Below are 22,487 nucleotides of genomic sequence, written 5' to 3' on the forward strand. Positions count from 1 at the left end.
ATCCATCACCTCCCCTTGTAAGACTTGTTTTATCAGAACAACACAACTTTCAGTTCACATCACAAAAGGTTTTCTCTCATCCTCTTCTATCAGGTACCTTTGTTGATTCCCTTTGTTGGGAAATTATTTCCACCTCTCTGGCCACAGCTGCACCACATGCATTCAAACCTATGCCCTGTTCCTTGGAGAACTATTCATTTTTTGGCTCAGATATTGGTGTTGCTGGGAGCCCTTCCTAGCCAACCCCACCCGAATCCTAATAGCCAGGCCACTTTCAATGCCCCTGCTGTATTTCCTCTTAGCAACTGGTATTTCCCCTATCATGCACTTGCCCTCTGGACTGTGATGGCTTTTTGGTCTGTGATGGACCTTTGCTCCCAGCACCATGAGGGCAGGCACTCTGTCATTTTTGTCATTGTGTACCAGTGTCTGACACAGAGTAAGTGGTTAATCCACATTGCTGAATGATTAAGTGGCCTCCATGTTTTTGCCTGTGAGACTATTTCTTTTCCAGAGTGACTCGGACACTGTATCTAGGTTATCATTAGGACTCAAGAGCCTCCCTCAGGATGGGCCCAGAACAGACAGAAGTATAATCCGACTTAACTAAAAATAACCTAGGAAATGGTGCACCAGACTGGCACCTGTTGCCAGACTGCAGTTAAGTGCTCAGTAAAACAGGCCCAGGTCATGAGAATGGGAACCAGTGGGTGCTGGACCCTGAGGTTAGTGTCAGGTTGCAGCCAGGGTTGCCATGCTAAGTTACCCTGTGTCCCCAAATAGATACTTAAAGTATCACAAGCTGGGGACAGGACTGGTCCCTAAGGGTTGTTTGAAGTTGACTGCTAATTAGTATCATGTGGAAAAATTGGGACTATGGGAGCTGAGAAAAGGCAGTGTGGGCAATGAGTCCCAGAGAGGGAGAGGTCTTTGAGCAAGAGAGAGCAGTTGGAGAAAGGAGAGAGACTGGCATGTCCCCTCTCGGGCTGAGTTACTGGGAGACTAAGAGTCCTCTTCCTCTTGGCTTTCTAAGGCTGAGGCTGGACTGGAGGGATCCTCAGCAGGAGAGTTCCCCCAGTGAGACTCAGTCCTAGGAGAGGTTCACATTGCAGTGTGGCCCCAAAATGGGCAGGGACCCTGACTGAGGCAAGTCCAAGGAGCTGAGGCAGCTGAAAAAAGGTCTAAGATCAAGTTCTGGCTCAATTAGTTGGCCTGTGTGAACCTGACAAGTCACTTCCCATCTATGAACTTCAATTTCCTTCTCAACAGAATGTAGAAGTTGAGCCTCAGGTCTGCAATTACGTAACCCACTTAGTCTGGCATCTAAAACTTAGCTGTGTACATGCCAACTTTGTCCAGTTTAATCCACTGAACTTCACTAAATGCTTATCTGCATAATGTAACAGCATAGGTCCTGGAGTCAGATTAGTGGGGTCTGAACCCTGATCTTGCAACCTGCTAGTCGTGGGACCTTGGAAAATATTCTCGACTTCTCCATGATTAGCTTTCTTCATCTCTAAAAAGGGAATAGCATTTGTCATCAGACTTTTAGGAGCTTTACATGAGACAATGCAGGTAAAGCCGAGGCTGGCTCATGATATGACCTTGATAAACGTTGGCTAATATCGTCAGTCAGGATCCTCCAGTTTTTGTCAACACACCCAATTGATTTTCACTCATTTTCATTTGCCCTTTTCTACCCAATTCATCTCTACCTCTAACCAAACCTAACCTATCCTTCAAAGTAGTATATTAGACTTCTTCAGAGAAACAGAACCAATAAGATTAATAATTAATTAATTAAATCCTTATAAGAAATTGACCCAATGATTATGGGGCTGGCAAGTCCCAAGATCTGCAGGGTGAGTCAGGCAGGGTGAACACCCAGGAGAGCCAATGGTTTGGTTCTAGCCTAAAGGCCAGAAGACTTGAGACCTAGGAAGAGCTGATGTTTCAATTCAAGTCCTAATACAGGAAGGCATCAGCATCCCAGTTTAAAGGCAGTCAGGAGGGAGGAATTCTGTTACATCCAGAGGGTCAACCTCTATGTTCTATTCAAGCATTCAACAAACTGGATGGTGCTCACCCACATCAGGGAGGGCAATCTGCTTTCCTCAGTCAAATGTGAATCTCACCCAAAAACATCTTCACAGAAACATCTAGAATAATGTTTGACCAAACATCCTAGCATGCTGTGGCCCAATCAAGTTGACAGATACAATTAACCAACACAGATGGCTTAAGGACCCCTCCTCCTGAGAGACCCACTCACGTTTTCCATTGCCTGGGATCTTGAACTCTTCTTTTTCTGAGCTACTAGAGGATTATTTCTGGTTGTCCTATATTTTTTTCCAATCAGTTGCATTGTGATTTTCATTATAAAAGAAGAACAATAAAGGCTGGAGACACTGGCTCATGCCTGTAATCCCAGCACATTTGGAGGCTGAGGCAGGCAGATCAACTGAGGTCAGGAGTTCAAGACCAGCTTGGCCAACATGGCGAAACCCTGTCTCAACTGAAAATACAAAACTTAGCTGGGCATGGGTGCACACACCTATAGTCTTAGCTGCTTGGGAGGCTGAGACAGGAAAATCACTTGAACCCAGGAGGTGGAGGTTGCAGTGAGCTGAGATTACACAACTGCACTCCAGCCTGGGTGACAGAGTAAAATTCCATCTCAAAAACAAAAACAAAAACAGAACAATTTATTCAACACCTGTTGTGTGCCAGCCAGAGGATGGTAGCCATTACTATTCCTGTTTTTAAAGATGAGGAAACTGAGACTTAGAGGGTTTAAGAAACTTACCTAAGAGGTTTTGTAATTGAGGGAACCAGGGTCCAAATCTAGATCTTTTTGACTCCAAACTTGTGCTTTTTCCAATACACCAAGCAATCACCCTCACTGTTATTTGAATAATCCACCAACGGGTGTTTTTCTTTTCTCATTGGATTGTAAGCTGCTGAAAGGGAGGAGTTTATGTTTCTTTGGATCTTTCACTGAGCTTAACATGGTAACTAATGCTTGGCAAAATGGAGATGTATCTGGTTGTGATTTTTTTTTTAAAACAAAAGTATGGCTGTGGCAAAGGACCAAGTGTCATTTAAGCTGGAAGTAGGGAATTTTGAGGGGTCTCCAGGCGTGTTACTTTCATTTCTCAGTTACCATGCACCATGTCTTTGCTTTTCGTCTGCAGCGAGCCCATTTCCCAAGAGGAGCAGAAGTCATCAGCCCTGCAATCCCACCTTGCAGTCGTTCTTTCACTTCAGTTTCTGTCTTCTCCAGCTCTTCAGCTCCCTGGATATTTTCTTTCAGACTCATTCTTGTCCTCTATCTGCATCTCCATCTTCCTTTTCTACTGTCATCCTAATTGGGGCAAGAAAGACTTAACCTGTACTTTCCCTGTTCATCCCCAATCCAAATGCTTAGCTGCTCTGGTCCAGATTTCTCTCAGCTCCTGGCTTCGGTTCACCACAGGTTTGGAAGCACTTTGTGTCTTCATAGTCCATGAAATGGCTTTGCCTTCTTATTTTAAGATCTTCTTTTTCTGCTAGGTCCTAGTTTGAGTGAGATTCTGTTACCACACGTAAGAGATCCCTATCTGAAACACCTCACTGATTCAAAACGTTATTCTAGATTCTACTTCAGTTCTAAGGTAACTTTTAAAAATAATGATAAGAGTAAGATTAAAGCCTGTTTTATTTTCTTTATTAAAAGCATCGCAAAGGATTTAAATATTCTTTTTCAAATAAAATTGCAGCATTCTGTCCAAAGACATTGCAAATAAGTCAGTGGGACTGGATGGAGTAAGCAAGGTGAACTGAATGATGTTTCAGGGAGAGGGACAACAAGGTAACTGTGGAAGGGTGTGGCTTCAGGAAGTGACAGATTACCTGAGGCTTTGAACTTAGTAAATTTTGTTTTTTATTCTGGGTTTTTAAAAAGTTACTGATTTGGTTATTGTGAATGAGATGGAGTCATTAGGGCAGTCTGAGCAGCCATTTGACACGATCTGAGCATACTTTTAACAAAACCTGTCTGGCTGCTGTATGGAGAATTGATGGTCGGGGGCAAGACAGGAGCAGGGAATACTGCAGTAATCCAGGTGAGGGGTGGCAGCCCAAGTGGTTGGTATGGATGTGGGGAAAGTGAATGGACTTGGCAATGATAAGAGCATCTAATGGATTGGACCATATCTGCTTTGTGAGGGCAGAAGAGTAAACTATGAGATCCTAAAGTCTTGTCCCCAAAAGAAACCACTACAATTTTATAAATTTGCCAAGTCATAACAGGGTGTTCCATTGGAGGTTAAACTTAAATATGTGTATGTGAAAAGGGTTGACAATTTTCACGAGGACTCTAACCATCTTCTTGGGAAGAAAGGATTGAGAGCTAAGCCTCCACATGGGGAGATAATGGAAAGAGTACAGTGGATATATAAATGTGGGGGTGGCTGCTGCACATTCACCAAAACCAGCCTATCTATTTGGTGTCAGGCTTGTGCCCTAGAGAAGTGGCTGAGTGAATGAATGTAAGGAGAGAAACCCAGGCTAGTGGAATGGGCTGAGCAGACCCTAGGGATTAGAGAGTCATTTCTCCTGGCCCCTTGAAGAACATCTGTGGCTTGGACAGAGCCTGCTCTGGCATCCATGGCAGACCTTGGAGCAGACTGCGAGGCCTCAAGACTTCCTGCTTACCAGGCAGTGAAAATGCAGCTCAGCCAGGAAGAAATGGTCAGCAGCAGAGAGTGGGTGTCTGTTTGGATTGGCCACATGTCTGCCTGGACAGCAGGTCTCCAGGTTTACACTATCGTTAATGTCGAAAGGCTAATGCAGATCATGAAACAAATTTCACTCTCTATCCTACTGAGCACAGTATAATGGCAGAGCTGTCAGAGAAGACACCTGGCAGAATGCATCCTTCTACTTGGCATGATATAATTTGCACCACCTCTACAAACTTTTCCTAACTCTTTCCTAAAAATAGTGCTTCAATTAGAAAGTGACACAACTTCTGTTGGGAAAAGTGTGAACAGCCACGAAATGTTCCATAAAGGAAGGAACAGGTGAGACCCCAGTAGATCATCAACTGCCAAATGATATACTATAATGTATGGTAATTGGTTATTATTAAAATAGTCTATTGCTTATCACACAGTAGCTAAATGGCCTTTCAGTTGCTCTATAATTACTCAGTGATGGGTGATCTGTTTTCTTCTTTGGGAGCTGGGTACCAAGGATATCAGAGCAGCATCTGTCACAACACAGGAAGAGAGCACAGGGAGGGGAGGGTTTCTGCCAAGGTGGGGCTGTACTGGGTTCTTTCAAAAATCCCCTATGGGGCCAAATGCTCTTAGGAGTTTTCACAGGGCTAGGGAGCAGAGAATAAGGCTCCGTCTCTCCAGGCCTTCCTCTGCCTTCTATCACTTCTTCTTTTTTTTTTTTTAAGTCGGAATCTTATTCTGTTGCCCAGGTTGCAGTGCAGTGGTGTAATCTTGGCTCACTGAAACCTCCGTCTCCTGGGTTCAAGTGATTCTTCTGCCTCAGCCTCCCAAGTAGCTGGGTCTATAGGCACGTACCACCCCTAATTCTTGTGATTTTAGTAGTGACAGTGTTTTACCATGTTGGCTGGTCTGGTCTTAAATTCCTGGCCTCAAGTGATCCACATACCTCTATCTCCCAAAGTGTTGGGATGATTGGTATGAGTCACCGAACCTGGCCGTATCACTTCTTACCTGTCCTTGAAGCTACCTCTTTAGAAGTGTTCTAAAAGTTTTTGCTGCTGGTGGAGAAAAGACACATTTGTGTAGAGTGAGGTGGGACTGGGGGATGCCATTCCCTGATTCTTCTCCTTCAGTGAAACCATAAAGAAGCCTGGGCCTCACAGAACATTGCTAGCTCTGAGACTCTGAGGGTAGGAAGTAAGATTCAGTGATCTCAGGGAGACCTAGATCAGATCCCCAGGGAGGTGGAGAGAACAGCCGTATCAGAGACAAAGACTCAGCCCAGGACAACATGAGGGAGAAGAAGACAGGGATGAAGGGATTCAAGAATTGGAAGGCACATAGCAATCCAGGGGAAGCTGATCTCTCACTTCTCAGATGGAGAAGAAACACTCAGAGAGGGAGCAGCTCGTCCAGAGCCACATGCTGTGATGACACCCAGAGCTGAGTGAGAGGTCTGGCCTTCCAAGTCCATCCAGACAAGCCCCAACCAGAGGGTGCTGCTGAGGCTATTTGTGCTGAGGTTAGGAAAACAGGAAGATGGGGGAACACAGGCCCCAATTCCTCTTTTCCATCCCCTCACTGCTCCAACAGGCCTCACTGTGGCCCTGGGGCAAGATGAGAGGAAGGGACAGTTTTATAAAAAGAGGAGGTACTCCAAAGTCTAGCTGATTACAGGATACAAAAGGAATACCTGTGACTTCTGGGCTGGTTTGTTTCCTCCTGAGTGGGCAACAGGAGCTATAGTTAGAGTGGAGTCTGACCTTAGCAAATGAGAAATACATAAATCAGGAGGGAATGTTTCAGGAGAAGGCTCTGTCACCTCTTTTTATTTCTTTCTTTCTTTTTTTTTTTTTCAGAGAAAGGGTCTCACTGTTGCCCAGGCCAGAGTGAGCACAATCATTACTTACATTTGATTGAGCATACAGTGGCAAAATCATTTCTCACTACACCCTCGAATTCCTGGGCTCAAATGATTCTCTCACCTCAGCCTCCCAGAGTGATAGGATTACCAGCATGAGCCACCATACCCAATGACTGTCTTTTGTGTCAATGGTATTAATAGTTATTTTTTTCAACCCAACTAAATCCAAAGCCTCATACACTCTAGTGTTTGTTGAATGAATTTATGAATGAACAGAAACATGTATGAATGCTTAACATTATAAATAATCCATTTCTATTTCCACTGTTTTAGAGCTTAAAGTTCTGGCTTGTGTCACTTCCTTGGGGAAATCTTGATGGACCATATCAGGAAAAGGAGGGGTGTGTCCCCACAGTACTGTGTACATGATGCATTGCCATAGTGTATTGTAAGTATCTACTGGGGAGCCTCTCTACCCCACAACATAGTTTTTTTTTAACCATTGCATCCCCAGTAGTTAGCACATGCCTGTCATAGAGATGTTCAGAAATGTTTATTGAGTGATTGAGTATTCAAACATGCACACGGTCCCCAGGTGTTCTAAATTATGAAAACATAGCTAGAGGAATTTTTTTTTGTCTGCAACTCTTTTATTTTCCATTTCAACCAGATTTCAATATTTTGGAGAAATTAATTTTCCCCTGTTATGTGCTAACTTGGTGGAATGGTAAATCCAGATACCTGCTCTCCCACTGTAGAAGTCAAAGGGATCACTGAGGGCTTCTCTGCCAGAACCAGGGGCCAGCTGATGCTCTCTCTGAGACATCTGATTTCTGAGCAAATAATACAAAGATGTGATCAGAGTTCATTTATCCCGTAGCTCCATGATCTGACTACTCCTGCTCTAAAAATGTACCTGTAGCTCCACATTCTGCATTATTTGGTTCCAGCCCATGTCTAAGCCTGGTTCTCCAACTTTCCCATTGATTCACTAAGCTCCTGTTACCCTTCCAATAAATTCCCTTATACGTACATCAGCCAGAGTTAGTTTTGCTGCTCACAATGGAAAACTTCTTACTGACATAATCACAAATTAATTTCTGAGCATGAATACACACTCAGCAGAGGGCCTGGCTCTTCTGTGGAATAAATGAGTTATGTTTAGTGGATCCTCACTTATGGCTGCCACTCAAAAATGTTCACTGAAAATACTTATTTTTCACAAATATCATAGAAGCTCAAGGGTTTAAAAGCAAATCCAGATTGCTCTCTTGGCATCTCCCAGATTAGGAAAAATGAAATATAAATTAAGCAAGTTGCCAGAGACATTTGAGTGGACATTTCAACTCAGTGGTGCCTAGGCCCTGCCAACTTAGACGGCCTCTTCTGCCTTTGCTAAGGGAAAGATGTCAGGTTGCTCAAATAGGCCTGCCTGTGGTCAGCACGTCTTCCTCAGTGTGGGTCTTGGTGATAGGGAAAGTGGTGATTGAGGAGGTGCTCACCTCTATACACGCCCAGGAAAAGAAAAGGAACCTGAGCATAGAAATTTTCCTTAAGCCAGACCCACTTAACTTTCCAGCCAAGCACTAACAATAAAGCAGCTTGAAAACATATCTTCTCCAAGAGAGTATCTGCCCTGGCCTCCATTATGGGTGTGGTATGGTGACTGTTATCAGCACTAATAGAATATCCAGGGAAAGACATATTTTGTTTGTTTTTAAAAATATGAAATATGTTAGACAGAAGCATCCCATCCTTTCTGTGAAAAAGATGAGACTCCATTCAGATGAGTGTAGAGACAACATTGCTGAAGGGGCCAGCATGGTCTTTGTACCACACGCTGTAACCCACAGGGCTGATGCTGCGATTTTGAGTTTCAAGTGCTGGATGATCACCAGGGCTCTGGGTAGAGATAGGCTTTCAGTGCCCCCTCAAAGGCATTACTGGAAGCCAATTGTTCAGGGAAAAGCAAGTTAGCTTGGAACCGTGGAAGGAAATTATCTCATCTAGCGTACCACAGCCCCATGGAATAATAACAATGGTTATCCTTCTCTGTGCCATGAAATCTCTATGTCAGCTCACTAAATATAACAGTCTGTAAGACATGTATTCTTATACTCATTAAATAGAAGTAGAAGCCAAGGTCCAGAGAGCTTAAGTGACTTGCCCAAAGTTGTAACTGGTTAGTAGGGTAGCTTAAATTTGAGGATTTATTCTCTGAATCCAAATCCTCTGCTCTTTAAGACCTGCCATGCAGATCCCCTGTGCTTTTGTAATTTTAGGAAATTCGTTTTTGTCTCTGAACCTCCATGGCCTCCCAGTACAATGGAGAAATTGGTTCAGTCATCTCTGATATTCCTTTCCACTAAAGTTACATTTCTTTGGGACTGAAGATCCAAGACCACTGTACCCATAAAAGACAAAGCAGTCACCTCTGATTTGACTGAGGCACCATAGGAAGAGCCAGCCTTTGACCCACAAATAGACAAAAGCAGGTCTGTCTGTACTCCCCCAAGAAGTAGAAAGGTGCATAGATACTAGTCCAAAAGGCCCAGTAGTCTCTGATAGGTATTGCCACTAGGAATTTACAGGAGAAAGAAGATTAATTCTGGGAAGGCTGCGTGAAGGATAGAAATGAATGTAGAATTTTAGCTGACTCTTGAAATGATGGGTAGAAATTAGAAAGGAAATCAAATTTAGCATGTTAGGCATTGATAATAATAACAACTAAAATTGGACAAACAATCATCTAAGACTTTTGCATATGTTAATGACACTTAATTATCCCAGCAGTCCTCTAAAAGATACAATACTATTATTTTCATTTCATAGATGGAGAAGCCAAGTCTTTGAAATCTTGAGAAACTTGCTCACAGTCAATACAGATGTTAAGTGGCAAGTTTGGTGATTGAATCCACAATGATTTTCCAAGCTTATGCTAATATGTGAATGATACAGGGGACAAGTGAAGAGGAGGGAGGCAGGTCGTATGCCCTAGGCCATAAAGGAGGGGAGTGGAATTGAGGAAGACGCAGCAGAAAAGAAGGCTTTGAAGGCGCTTAAAAGAAGACTTTGAAGGGTCTTGGTTGGTGGAACCATGAGAAGAACACAGAGAAGTTGGTGAGGATAATTCTGCCCCTTCTCCATATTCTAGAGCTGACAACTCCAGCTTGTGTCAGGGTACTCAAAAGCACAGACAAGTTAGTGCAGCTCCTACCATGTGCCAAGAGTCCACCTACCTAACGCCCTTGAAGTTTTCTACGCATTAACTCTTTTAATCCTTGTAACAGCCCTGTGAGGCAGCTGCAGTTTATAAGCTCTAGTTTAGATGAGGAAACTGAGGAACATAGAGGTTGAGTAGCTTGCCCAAGATCTTCAAGCCAATTGAGCGGGCATCCAGCTCCAGGATGTATGGCATGAGCACTCTGTAAGCTTCCTGGACAGGCTGGAGAAATGAAAGGGGTACAAGCCTGAATCCAAATTCAAGCTTCCTTACCATGGGGGTCCTCTTCGAGTCTCAATTTCCTTATCTGCAAAGCAAGGATAACATTGTCTCCTGTCAAGGGTTTATGTGAAGGTGACATGAAATGACTAAAGGAAATGCCAATCCTAGTGGATTTGAGGTAAAAGGACTCCCAGCCTTAAATTCCTTACTCTTATCCCCCAATAGTCTTCTCCCTGTGGAATCTGGATTTCAAGTCTCCTTTCCCATAAAGGGAACACCTTTCTTTCTGGGACCGTTGATATAGAGCCATGTGAAGCATTCCAACCTAAATTTCTCTTCCCCAAACAGCCCTGACTGACATTTTCTTTCCCCACTCAGCTCAAAGACACTCAGAGCATTGAGCAAACATCTGGGATTTTTGCATGTTGCCATGTCTTTTAAAGAACATCCCTAAAATGTACTGGAGACTCCAAGGCTTAAAATAGGTCCCTGCAAATTCACCCATGCCTATAATTGAATAGCAGTTTGAGAGAAAAATAGCTTCAATAATGTTGCATTTTAAAATTATGGTACATATTAATTGTGCTCGAGTCTCCATTTTCATTTAAGAAAGTGGCCTCCTTGTAAGTAAAGTGGGAAAGATACAAAAAAGAAAACCAAAAATAAGTCAGTCTTTTTCCCAAACCACTGAAGTGCAAGGCACAGTCTGTTCCCAGGCAGAGTTTCTGAGGGAGGGATACCTTCCCCGCTTTTGCCAGGAGAAAGGAAGAGATCTTATCGCAATCATTCTTATTTTGTGTAGAACTGAGGCACAGAGGAAAAAAAAAGACCCTTCCAAGATCATAAATATGCCCAATTGTGCAATGAGGCCCTCCAGCCAACTGATTTTAATTCTTCCAGCTTAGATATTTCCTATTTTACAGATGAGGAAATTGAGACTGAGGAAAGAAGGCACCCAGGATCTTCCTAACTATATAAACTTGAGTTGGTATTTGGTGCAATAGAGGTCCCATAGGCTTGAAACTCTGCCTGTTGACCAAGGTCACTCTGGAAAATGGCCATAGGCTATCCTGAAGGCCACCTGTAGTCACCATCTGTTGCTAGTATTTAGGACTTCCCATTTCTCATGCTTGTCTACTGCATGTTCACACATATCTGGCTGACTGTCAAGTCCATGGTTAGACATGTGGGTAGCAGATGTGCACAGCATTGCATCCAGCTGTGCTTTTGCCAGCTGCAAGAGGTACCGTTTGCCAATTTCTTACCCATTAGACATCTGGAGAACAGGGCCCACATGAGAAGAAGGTCCTAGACATGGTGTCCCTCTAGATGAGAGTCATAATGCCTTCAACACTCACCATGAGCCTAAGAAAAAGCTGGAAACAGAATTCTGGCCAATACATTCAAGAAATAATTTTTGAGGGCTATCTCTATGAGAGGTGCCATTCTAGATGCTACAGAACTGGTGGAAAGAAGACAGAAGAAGGACTCCACTGTGGAGGAAGGGGGAAACTGTGACTCGCAAAGCAGCCAGGTTGATGCTTCAGGAAAGTTCATAGAGTCATGTAATGGCTCACTCAATTTAAAAGCCACAGTCTCTACCCTGGCTTACATGAACTGCCTTCTTCTTCCTTTTCAATCTCAACTCCTAACACTCTTCCTCTTCCCCTACCAACTCCAGCCACACTGGTCATTTTGCATTCCTAGAACACACTAAGCATGTTTCTGCCTCAGGGCCTTTGCACTTGCTATTTTTCTTTACTTATGGGCACACACAGCAGGGATTCTTAGTTCTTGGTTCCCTCTCTTTTGCTGTTGTTCTTTTCTCTTCATACTCCCAGCAAATATTTTTAAAAATCAGGAGCTAGTCATCACAGGCGGTTAAAGAAGAAACCATGTTCTCCCATAGGCTGTCCTGGAATGCCCCATCAGTATCAATGACTGGGTCCTCTTCCCTGGCCCTGAAGGAGTGGGCCACTTTCCAGATACATCCCAAGCAGCAGGCCTGCTCCCTGACACTGACAAGAAGTGATGAGCCTCAGGAAAAGTAACAGACATAAACAAGATAAAGCCTGTGACCTTCTAGGACACTTTGGCCTGTGGACCAGAGAACTGTCAATGGCCCAGTCCTTGCTCTGATAAGGGAGGGCAGGAACATTCCAGGAGATGCATTTGTCTGTAGCCCTCAGGGAGAGCAAAGGCTGAGCACCCCCGAGAATCTGGCAGAAAGAGAGGAGGGAGAATGCTGGTGGGAGGATCTCTCCAGGGCGTGGAGCCAGCCCCACTGCCCTTGCTATCCCTTCAGCCCAGATATGGGGCAAGACATTCAGGCCAACTCAGCAAACGTGTACCTGGCAGCTCGTTTCTGCCTGGCACTGCTAGGGTCACGGTGCTGGAGGACATGGGAAAGCTGGGATACTAGATTACAGGGGCTCAGAGAGGTGTAAGGGGACGTGGATATCAATTGCCTGCATGGAAAATGAGAGGGGACAAAGGACAGGCTTTAGTTCTCTGAGGAAGGAGGCAGTCATTCTGTCTGAGGTTGTGGTAGTCTAGGAATATTTATTTCCTAGGGAACAAGGCCCCTAAGTAGGCTGTAAAGTCAGCCATGACTTTGAGAGGTGGAGGGATCAAAGGAGAACATTTCTGGCATAGATTGGTATGTTCAAAGCATGGAGGAAGGCAATTGCAGATGTGTTTCAGTTCATGCAAAGGCCCTGAAAGGTGGCAATGGAAGATGAAGCTAGAAAGACAGATCAGGGCTGCAGTAGGAGGGGCCTTGACTGCCTGGGAAAGAATGTGAATCTATCCTGTAGGAATGGGAGCCAGGGCCATCCCTCCTATAGGGCAGAAACAGGACCAGCTGGGCTTCACATGGAGGAAGGCAGTGTGGAAGGGGAGCAGACAGGGCCGGTGGAGGGCATGTAATATTCTAAGTAAGAGGTGGCGAGGCCTGAATTCCAGTAGGAGCCATGGAATTTCTGGAAAAAGTTGCTGATTGTTTTCTTGCTCCTCTTTTAAGACAGTTATTAGCAGCTATGGGGCCACCTGAATGTGTAATGAGCAGTTGGGAAACAGGTCCTGAACCAGAAAGACTGCCCAGGTACAAGTCTATATCCCATACATACCTTGTCAGGCAGAAGTTAGCAGAAGACCCTGCAGCCCAACCAGATAAAGGCCTGGCTTCTAGAATGCCCTGGAACTGCCTAGGTGATCCTTTTAAAACATGAATATAAACATGTCCTCATCCTCCTTCAAAGCCTTCACTGGTTCCATGTCACTCTCAGAATAAAGTCCGAGCTCTTTGGCTTGTTGTTTAAAGCTTCATCAAACCTGTGCTTATTTATACCTCTATCAGTTGCATCTCTATAGTGTACAGCAGGGTTCCCAAAATTTGTCTGCACATTCAAGATCTTTTAGAATGTCTAAAGCACAGCCCAGTGCCCAAACTAATTAAATCACCACTTCTGGGATGGAACCTACTTGCTCAGGTGACCCCAGACAAACTAGGAACCCAGGTATAGGGGCTCTATCCTAAGCTCCAGTCATACCAGATATATTAGCTAGCTATTTCCATAGCAGACCACTTCAAATTCTTGGTGGCTTACAGCAGACATTTATCACCATGCTCACATAAATGCAGATTTGACAGGTAAATGCTGGTGGCAGCTCTGCTTCAGGCTTCAGGGTCAGCTGGGTTTGACTCTAGGCTGACCCTGGACATTGCATTCTAGACGTTGCATTGAGGGAATTCTACAGATCTCTCATCTTTCTAGAAGCAACATCTTTCCCTGCAGCAAAATTTCAAGGTGTCGATAGAAGTGCAAGTGCCCCTTAAGATCTTGGATTTAGTTGGCAACCCCTCACTTAACTCACATCCCATTGGTCAAAACAAGTCCCATGGTCAAGGCCAACAACAGTGTGGCAGGAAAACAGTCTTTGCTCACTCTCCTGTTCTGCAAGTCACATAGCAGGAAGAAGTGAGGAACCGAGAATAATTCACTCCGTCTCACAGGTCATCTTGTGAGCTTGAATGAGTCACTTCTATGAACCCCAGTTTCTTTACCTGGAGAATGAGATAGTTGCCCTGGATGCCCACATACGTGACCACCCCTCCCAGCTCTTCTCATCCACAAAGATCCTTGCACATGTAAGTACAACCACCCACTTGTGTCCATATTGCACATTTTTAAAACTGCACCTATGTGCCTGTGTGCACTTGCTCAGCCATATGCACACATGCCACATGTATTCTCAGACATGTTTAGTTACAAACAGTCTCCCCCACCCTGCTCACCCTCACACATTGGCTCACTCACACATATATTCCATACCTCTCTGCACAGCTGTTTAATCAGAATCAGGGCCTGCTGATGAGGCTGTCGTCTGGTGCTCAGGGAGCTGCTTTAACTCTTTGCTTCCCCCATAAAGGCTGGCTGTACTGTGTGCCCTCCATCTGCAGACCCTGGGGAACAAAAGGGCCACAGAGGGGTCAGGCAGAGATGCTTAATTGGCAGGACTGGAGCTTTTCTGGTGCTACAGGGCCAGGGAGAGGGTGCAGAAGACACAGGGACAGGATTCTAGACCCTCTGATTGCGCTCCATGATTTCTCCTCCTGGCTGCATCTCCCTTCTCATGTCCCAGGTATCTTCCGTAGGACAGCCAAAATATGAATCATCCAAACCAAGACAGTTCTGAGAGCCAAAGGGACATTAACAACAATGACATTGAAACAACAGAATTACCTGAGATTGTCACAGGCAAGCAGCAATGCATGGTCCCTACTCACAAGAGACCAGATCTTGTGGACTTGCCCTGAGCTCATGTTTCGGCCCAACTCAAGAACAGTCCAGGTTGAAAGGAACTTTCGGGTAGAATTGCCTCATTTTGCAGTTGAAGGCCCAGAGAGAGGCTGGGACTTGCCTGAGGTCACACAAGTGAGTAACAAAACAGGGTGTTGAACAAAGTTTTTCAGTCTTCCAGGACAGAGTTCTCCCTGAGCTTTAGGTGCAGCTCCTGGGAAATTGGCTGAGACTGCGGGATTAGCATGCAAGCATTCACTGAGGTGTACTTGAGGAAAGAAAGAGGACAGAGCAGCAGAACAGCAGCCTCAGCAGAGCTAATGGGGAGTTCTGCTTCTTGGGAGAAGACATGGTGTAGCGTGGGGCAGTACCTTGCAGCTGAGAGCGACTCCCAGAGAGGGACACAGCAGCTTGTCAACTAAGGGAGGAAGTGCCTTGGTCTTCCGGGGAGGTGGGCAGCACACCATGTCCCCCACATCCTGCAGCCCCAGACCCTCCACCCCCAAGCCAGCTCGTGCCTGGGCAGCAGTTGTATTGGCATTCATTTTACTGGCTCCACAGAGGGTCCTGGAAAGAAATTGCTGGGGACGAGCCCACCTGGCTGAGGCTGCTTCTATGTCTGACCAGCACGTTCCTTGTGGAGCCCGAGCTTCCTGCCAGCCCCAGCACAGCCATCTCTGCAGCTTTGCAGCTGCATTATTCACACTCATCAGAAGTCACTGTTGGCTTACTTTATTTTTTCACTTCCTCGATCCTTCTACATTGCATGATGAGGACAAAGGAGAGTTTGGGAGGTCTTGGCCTCTGCAGCGAGCAAATTCAATTATTTTGACAAAACTGTGCCTTGGCCTGTCTTCTGGTCCAAGGGAGTTTCCTGTTGAACTCAGCCAGGAAACAGGGGCAGCTAGTGGAGAGCCAAAAGGGGGTACCTGGGCATGGGTTAAGAGGGCATCTGTGGCAAGCCCATTACACAGCTTAAGAGAACAATCTCAGTGAGAATTCTCAGTCTTCTCTCTGAAGGAGGGACACTTTTCCCGTGTGCTGTGGAGTCCAGCAATCCTGACTTCCAGTCTCAGCTCTGCTGCCTACCTACAGAGGCACTTTACAAATACTTCCAAGTGTGGAAAAAAAAATTTAACAAAGTTTAGTTGAGCAAAGAACAGTTAGCAACTTGGGCCCCAATCAGAACCAGGAAACGGAAGTGAGGCACAGAAACAGCTTCACTGGTTACAGCTCAGCATTTGCCATATTTGGATGTGGTGTGATGTGCTGACTCCCTGTGATTGGCTGAACCTCAGCATCTGTTACTGGCTGAGACACAGCTACATACTCCTAAATTAGGCTTTCATTCTGTTTACATACTAAGTTAGGTGCAGTTTGTTATGTAAATACTCAAGGTACAGAGACATCTTCAGGCCAAGTTTAGTTAAATTTAACACAAGTTTCCTAGAACTTAGGGATGGCTCTTTCTATACAATAGAGCATTGTGAGAATATAATGAGGTAACCTGGGAACAGGAAAAGGATCTGCAAAGTGCCAGCACTCTGCTAAGGGCGCAGCATCCACAGCCTCCCTTGTCCTTATTGCAGGCCTGCAAGGTGAGTACCCAGGATCCCATTTTACAGATAAACAGGCTTGCCACAGGGCCCCAGAACCAAGCTCAACCTGACACCCTATGATTGCAAAGTCATTACCAGCATTCTCTGCAGATTACTCCTGACAAGGGGCAGTTTCTTACTCCAGTAAAGCAGGAATTAAAAAGGAAAAACAAACCACTGGACTCGTGTTTGACATTTACCTACATTTTCGTCATACTGGGTGCGAGAATTTCAGTGCCAAAAAAATGACTGTGGAGTTTTTACACACACGCACGCACACACACACACACACACACACACACACACACCCCGTCTTAGAGTTTTTTTCCTGAGGATCCTGCAGAATTGCTTTTCACAAAAGAGGGCTAACAGCACAGGTCGCTTTTGGAGAGCACATTGAATGAATTGTCCAGTTTTGGGTGGAGGACTGTCCCACTTTCCCAGTCATCAGTGGAATGCTGGCTGGGTTGATGTGGGTGTTACTCAGGGACTCTTGACAACTCCCCAGAAGAATCTAGCAAACTCATATGTGCCAAGTTCCAACGAAGAAGCTCACAGTCTCCTGGGGAAAATGGACATAAAAACAGGAAATTACCACATGTAAGTAATATTATAACAAGGAGTAATAAAATCAAACACAAAGTCCCCAGATAACTGGGAGGGGGTGTCGCTCTGTTGTGGAGGCTCAAGGAAGACTTGCTGAAGGAAGGATCATGAAATCCAGGTTTTGAAGTATGAACAGGAGTTTTTAGGAACTGCCTCCTACTTTTAATGATTTCTTTTTCTGTCTAGAGAGTGGAGAAAAGAAAGAAGAGGAAGGGGGCTTATATGTACTACATGCTATTGGCCAGGCTGCATTCGACATTTTGCAAGTTTGCACATGTAATTCTCATGATAACCCTGTCAGATGGGGTTTTTCACAGGGAGGAAACTTAGGATCAAAAAGGGTAAGCTGAACAATTTACTCAAGGTCCCATAGTGACCAAGTGCTGGGTCCAGAAATCCATCCCAATTTTTCTGGCTCTAACTCCCTGGCTTTTTCCCTGCTGCTGGCTTCTGTAACCCATAGGAGCTGCATATTCGTAGAGCTGATTTGTAGCACATGGTGCAGTTTTAGAGTTGGTTAGAATAATGTAAAATCATTAGAAACTGATTTAGCAATGGGTCTTATTTAGAGTCAACCCTACAAAATTCCCTCATCTGTTCACAGAAATTACAAGTCTTCAAAGCACTGTTCCATCGACCCATAACTCAGCCCAACCCTGCAACTTGAACAGGAAGATCCCCTTGTCTGGTAAGTCAGAAGCAGAGCCAGAGGGACTAGCATCTCAATCTCTTGGCTCCAACCTCAGTGCTCTACAAGTGACAATATGTTATACATATGTTGTCCCTTTCACATCTCTGGTGCTGTAAGAAGTACCTTGAGGTCCTCCAGATCCTGGATACCTTCTGCATACTCCTTAACACAAAATGACATTTAGCATAGGATTGAGATTGAGTGTATTTCTTTCCATGAACAGGTGTGGCTTGAATTCCTGTGCTGGCTACTCCTGACTTGTGTGACCTTGAGCCAAGTTTCCTGACCCTTTAGACTTTAAGTCATCAGAGAATTGGAGGCATAAGGTTGGAGAAGTCCTACCTCACAGGACCTTTGTGCAAAATAATTGGGGTGATGTTTCAGTACTTAATAGGTACACAAAATAGCTGGTACTTACTAGGTGCTCGGTAGATTTGTTTCCTTTATCCTTTGAAGAGCTGAAGAGTGAGGAGGTTAACTTCACTCCATCAGGACCTAGACATCCCTATAAAATTAGAGATTTTATTTCCTTGTGCAGTAATATCTATATAATTGTACATTCTGGATCCAGAATCACAGAGCAGTTATGGTTTTCGAACTGGGTTCGTTGAAGCCCTGAGGTCCTGGGAGAAGGTTCGAGGGTAATGGATGTCAGTGGTCGGGCCTTTAGGCCCACGCCCAGTTCAACAAAAGCAGAATCTCTTTATATCTTTTATATGTTGAGTTTTCAAATAGAATTTCATTTTAAGAATGAGGTTGAGTGTTGAAAATAGAAAATTGCAAACCTCTGTTGGAGAATAATAGAAAGTTTAATGTGTGAGCTTTGCATCATAAAGGAGGTTGCTTTCTCCTTTAGTCTCTTCCCTTCAGGTCTTCTTAATGACAAAAGCCCAGCTCCTACGCTGCTGACTGCCCTACCCCCAACATGCTGACCAGTCACAAGAAGGAAAACCAGTTAACAAGTGCTTGGAGAAGCTACAACATACTTGGGCTTCCAGTCTTTAAATGGACCATTTTTATCTGAACCTGGCTGTGAAGTCTTGGCTGATATAGGCTAGAGACATGAAAGGAAGGTGAGTTAGGGCCTAAAATGACAAAATGAGGGCAGAGAAAAGTGTTGAAAATGAATGACTGCGGGAAGGAAAGAAATCTTCTTCCGAGACACTCCCGTTTCTATCTGACACCAGTGAGATGGCGAACACGCTAACTTTGGATCTAAGAAAGCTGAGTTCAAATTCTGAGCCTACCCGCTCTGTATCTATGTGATCTTCAACAAGCCATTAACTCCTTCCAGTCTTAATTTCCTCATCCACAGACTGGGAATAGTATTGCTGCCACAGGATTAATATGAGTGTATATCACATGAATTTAAAAAGCGTATGTGAGATATTGAATGAAAAACAGTTGGTGCCTGCTAGCTGCCACTGAATAGACATCAGTCCCCCTTCTCCATCCAGCTACCATATTTTGAGCACTAGGATGTGGTAAAGACTGAATTAAATGATGTAAAGCAAATTCCTAATGTACCTCTTGCACACAGTAGGTGCTTAATAAATTCTATCTTCTCCACAAGCTTCTCCCTTTCTGCACAGCATATTTGCAGCAACCGCCATCCTGATCACCTCATGCTTGGTTACTAACTTAGCCTCCCTAGTGGCGTCCCCTGTCCCAGAGCCCTGTTCCTGTCTCCCTGGCATGTGCAGTCACCCTAATCTTCCCCTAAACAAATGAACAAAGCAAGACAAATGGCAAAGCTCCACTAACAACAAGCTATTTGGTTCCAGCATTATCTGATTTAATTCTCCATTTACGCTTCAGACCAATCTGCAAGATCAGTGTTAATAGTACTCCCTCACCCTTGTAACGATAATCTCAGGCTCAAAGAAATAAGCTTTCAGCTCCCGTGGGGGCATAGGTGAGGTATAAGATGCCATCAGGTCTGTCTGCAAGCAAGGAATCTTCTGCAATGTAACTGCTCTCTAAAGTGGGCTGGCTGGGCACTGAGAGTGGAGATACCTGGATGCTAGCACTGGCTCACCATTGGTTCATGGCACATGAGCCCATTTCCTCCTCTAAAAATGAGGAGAGTCTCTTCCCTTCTTACCCCATATGTCTGCACTCAGGTTTCAGGGCCAATTCCAGATGGGCCATATGCTCTCTGTCATCTGTAACTTTGCCCAAGCTGCCCCCTCCTCCTCAATCATCTCCTTCATTGCTCTGCATCTACCTGGTTAAGAATTAAGCTCTAATATTCTGCTCACTTATCCCTCACCTCCTTCAGAAAGCCTTCCTAGATGACCCTACGCAGAATCAGGTGCTCCCTCTTCTAGGCTTTCATAGCTCTGCATCTAAACCACAACTATGGCCTTTTTTTTTCTGGTATGTAAATTTGATTATAATACTGTCTCCTAATAGATACACTGGGAGCTCTCATGTATCTCATTTATCTTTATACCCATGTGTGTAACAGAATAGTTGCTCAGATAATACTTATGGAATGAATGCATTAATGAATGAATGAAGAGAGAGAGCAAGGGAGATCGAAAGAGCATCATTGAATGAGTTCAGCGTTTTGTTGGATCCTAGCTTCAAAGTCCATGACTTAAGATTAATTCATTCTTGCAGTTCTTCCACAGCTGACTTTGTGCCTCCATGGGGGTCAATGGCCCCGTGTCCTAGCAGCTTATCCCTATACCATGTAATCTGGGTCTGATGCTGGAATTTGTGCTTAGAGCCTGGCTCCAAGTCTCTGTGACAGGTCTCTGCCCTGCATCCAGCCCCCATCCAGAATGTGGGCCCTGTATTACCCTGGCAAGCCTGTTCCAGAACAGGGAACTCCATTCTTCTCCCCAGCTCCCATCCTCTCCCTCTTACCTGCTTCCCTGGCTGGTGACAGGGCCTACTTCCTGCCCATCAGAGCTTCTTAGACTACAACTATCAGCCTAGTTTCCCCACTTCTCTGTCCCACCCACCTACTAGGTCAGCCTTCCCATGATAGCTGGGAGAGGGTAACATCCTCACGTGCCAGACTTTACCTGGTATCAGGATCCCCTCATGTCAGCTCCTATCCCTGGGTCAGATGCCCTGACATATGCCCAGCCCTTTGGACAGCTCCAGACCAGTGTCCAATCCCTTTCGGCCTGTCAGGGAGCATATAGACTTGCCTAGCCAAATCCTGAGATGGGCCGGGAGAAGGCAGTCGGGCCTGGAGATTATTTTCAGTGAAGGCCAACCCTGCAGGTGGACACACGTGGTGGGTGTTCAGGTTTGACTAGGCCACGGGAAATGGAAGATTGCATGTGGTACAAACCTCAGGCTGTGTGCCTTTGGACAATTCACTTTACCTCTCTGTGACAAAGAGTTTTCATTTGCAAACGGAAGATAAGAACACATAACTGCTACCTCAAAGGGCTGTTATGAGGAATCAATAACACAATGCACATCAACCTCAGGGCCCGGTGTGTGGTGAGCCCTCAATCAACGTGAGCCTTTCACCACGTCACTATAGCTGTTGTCATTGTTGCTGTTGTTGCTGCTATTGTCATTAAGAAGAGTGGGCTGCATCCTCAAGTACAGCTCCTGTACCATTTCTTTTCCTCAAACCACTCATTAATATTCTGAAGACTAAGTCAGGGAAGCAGTAGTGACACACCAGGCTTAAAATTAATCAAGTTCCCTTCAGTCCAAATGAACTTTTCTCACCGATTTTCAGATCTTCAGCATCTTGCTACTAGGTACATTTTTTCTGCATAATGAAGTTTGGGCAGAGCTGGCTGGCCACTGTCAGCTCCTGCCTAGTCCTGAGTGCGACCTCCATGCAGTCACAGCTGTTCTCAGGCACTGCGCCACATGTCCCCCACCTCCCATCGTCTGGCTGCCTTCTCATCTGGGGTGATGCGACCTCTTTCAATCAGATTAACATGATGTCCTTGTAATTCTGCATCCAAGACACATGTCACTTTCCTTCAACACATTTGGAAGGAGGGCAAGTTCTACTTTGTAAGGACCGTCACTTATTTTGAACTGGAAGAAAATAATTTATTTGGTCAAAAGTTGTTGTGCCTTTCCATTAAGGGCACATATTCCGCCTTTGTAATAGGAAATGGGACCTTTTAGATCCCACGTAGTCTAATCTCCGAAGTCAGTCTAGCACAGGGCTTTCTTCCTCATTTGATTTCAATTCATCAATGAATCCAACAACTAAGGAAATGCATTCGAAAATTAACCATACCAAGTGAGAGCAGAGGAAGCTATGTTAGCAGGAGTCTCCCATCTCAGGTGTTTTTGTAAGGACGATTAAAATGTCCCTTATCTGAAGCAGAGGTTGTGGTGAGCTGAGATTGCGCCACTCCAGCCTGGACAAAAGAGACAGACTCTGTCTCAAAAAAAAAAAAATCCCTTATCTGAGTGGAAATTCTTTTTTTTTTCTACTATGGGAAGACTCCAAGACACTCCTCCTGAGACTGGGGCTTGGCTCTATGCAGAAACCCTGCTAAAGTTTGTAGTGCCAACCACCACCCAACTAAGAGGATCTCCCAAGACTGTTTCCTAGTTCCCAGCCTGGGCTGTCTGACATGGCAGCCCAACCTAGTACATGTCTTAGAGGCTCAGATTTTTGACAGTGGCAAACTGGAAATTTCACCACTTGAATGAAACCACGAAATCTTAAGTCTTGGGAAAATATGTCTGCAGGGCAATCTTGGGGTACACGATCCTCTTTGTACCTCTCACTAACCGTTTTCAACAGATGCCAAATTCTT

The 22,487-nt window shown here is 44.9% G+C and overlaps 1 long non-coding RNA gene across 1 annotated transcript in view; it reads left to right on the forward strand.

Annotated features, from left to right (window-relative positions):
- The first annotated feature begins 17,243 nt into the window (after positions 1 to 17,243).
- Positions 17,244 to 22,487, forward strand: part of LOC144577944 (uncharacterized) — a 33,283-nt gene continuing 28,039 nt past the window's right edge. The window contains exons 1-2 of the long non-coding RNA XR_013522779.1: positions 17,244 to 17,377; positions 17,641 to 17,724. This is a non-coding gene — a long non-coding RNA (uncharacterized LOC144577944). The remainder of the gene's footprint in view (positions 17,378 to 17,640; positions 17,725 to 22,487) is intronic.

Source organism: Callithrix jacchus, chromosome 10 (assembly GCF_049354715.1).
Source record: "Callithrix jacchus isolate 240 chromosome 10, calJac240_pri, whole genome shotgun sequence".
In the NCBI taxonomy this organism is placed as follows: domain Eukaryota; kingdom Metazoa; phylum Chordata; class Mammalia; order Primates; family Cebidae; genus Callithrix; species Callithrix jacchus.